Here is a 406-nt window from a genome sequence, read left to right on the forward strand (position 1 = left end):
AAACCGGAACACTGTTAAGTAATTAGGTCATATTTGGAGCTGTAAATCTCGAATTTGAGTCTACTTTATATGAATGGAAAGGTACAACATAGGCCTACAACTTTTATATGGAGCCCAAATTTAAAAAGGTCATTTTCAAGTCTAAAATATAGCAATAAGAAAGAAGTCTAAATCTATCCTCCAGCCTGAGCACTGTTCAGTATTTGGCTCATATTTGGAGTTCTAGAAGTCAAAATGACCTCAATTTTTTACCCTAGAAAGTTGAGACAATTTCCTACAACTTTTATGTGTGGTTCTAATTTTGACGTTGTCAATGACGTTTTGGGCATACAAGAGAAGATAAGGATTGTCACCAAGTCAAGAGTTGGCCACCCACTCATCAATTAGTCATCAAATCAATAGTTCC

This window comes from Populus euphratica, unplaced genomic scaffold (assembly GCF_000495115.2).
Source record: "Populus euphratica unplaced genomic scaffold, PopEup_1.0 scaffold376.1, whole genome shotgun sequence".
NCBI classification, from domain to species: domain Eukaryota; kingdom Viridiplantae; phylum Streptophyta; class Magnoliopsida; order Malpighiales; family Salicaceae; genus Populus; species Populus euphratica.